This window comes from Oryctolagus cuniculus, chromosome 12 (assembly GCF_051225735.1).
Source record: "Oryctolagus cuniculus isolate XC-2025 breed Fujian yellow rabbit chromosome 12, ASM5122573v1, whole genome shotgun sequence".
NCBI classification, from domain to species: Eukaryota; Metazoa; Chordata; class Mammalia; order Lagomorpha; family Leporidae; genus Oryctolagus; species Oryctolagus cuniculus.
The window spans coordinates 40974852-40976148 of NC_142878.1; the positions used below are offsets into that span (position 1 = coordinate 40974852).

Here is a 1297-nt window from a genome sequence, read left to right on the forward strand (position 1 = left end):
ATAGCTTTCTGCTCGAGAGTCACGTGGCTCGAGAGGCAGCCAGCGCAGCACCCACATCGGAAAAACTCCCCCCGCAGAACAACGTGAGAACTAAAAAAAACCAACAGCCCTCAGTTATCTTGAGATGCGATGTTACTGCAACCACAACTAGAGAACGTAAACGCAGTAAGAAAAGAGCATGAGAGTCTGACTTTGGAACCGAAGAAATCAGGGGAGAGCGCGAACGCAGTCCCCCACTACCACAAATTATGCAGTCGAGTTTCCCGCATTTGGGGAAATCGCAGAGGTCAGCACATCCGGAGTGCAATGGATAAGCCTCGCCCTGGGAAAACCACCTTCGTGATCATGGTATCTCCCCTGCCAGGTAAGTATGAGTTGCTCGGCCCGGCCCAGCCCACACCCTGCCAACCGCCCCACTCTCAGCGCACGGTCACTTCACGCACGCGGAATCCACGCTCTCCCGGGCCCTTCCCGGCATCTCGCCGCTCCGAAACCCAGCGATCGGCCCCGGCCTGGTGCCCACGCGGGACTCGGAGGCCCGAATCCCACGCGCCCGGCAGCCTCTGCGCGCCCTGCTCATCTGCATGCGCCACGCCCCGGGCGGTGACGTCCCCACCGCTCGCGTCCCTGCCCTGGGCCCGCGCCCGTCCTCTGGAGCCGAGCTCGGGACTGGCGGCTCTGGCGCGCGCGGGGCTGGCCCGGGACCGCGCGCAGCCGCGCCTGGGGGCGCCTGGAGGGGACCTCCGCGAGGTCCTCGCCGCCCAGTGTTGGGCGGGCCCTCCCTCCCCACGGACAGGTCACGACGCGGCTTCGCTCTGACCCCTCCTCTCCTGGAAAACAAAGGAACACCACAGCCCGTGTGGTTGTGAGCTGCCCGACAGAACTCGTCCTCGCGGGGCGCCGTTCGCACAGGAGCTCGCCTCCGGCCCTCAGTCAACCGAGGCGCCTTCTCCGTCCCGCTCACTGGGAAGTCGGTGGTGCCCGGCACCTCCACGCCAGGCCGCCCGTGTCGTTTCAGCAAGCACAGCGCCCACGCCCAGCAACCCGTAAACTGGGGTAAAATCCCCCTCCTCCTCCGCACTCCGACCCGGAAGACAGGGAGGCGGGAGAGGGACGGCCTGGTTTCCTGTGAGCGCGCGCGGGTGGCTGCGTGTCCACGAGCGGCCAACAGCGCGTTTGCAGCACCCGGGGGGCGTGCGTGGGCGCCCGGGGCTTCCCAGGCCGGCCCCGCTGCGGGGAGGCCCGCGGCCATCTCGGAAACGCAGGAGTTCCAGAGAGAGAGGGGGGACGGGCAGAG

General features: G+C 66.7%; 1 non-coding gene across 1 annotated transcript; it reads right to left on the reverse strand.

Annotated features, from left to right (window-relative positions):
- Positions 1–208: 208 nt before the first annotated feature.
- LOC149123011 (U1 spliceosomal RNA) lies at positions 209–372 on the reverse strand. The gene has a single exon (XR_016218772.1). It is a non-coding gene; the product is annotated as a U1 spliceosomal RNA (small nuclear RNA).
- Between the last annotated feature and the right edge of the window lie 925 nt (positions 373–1297).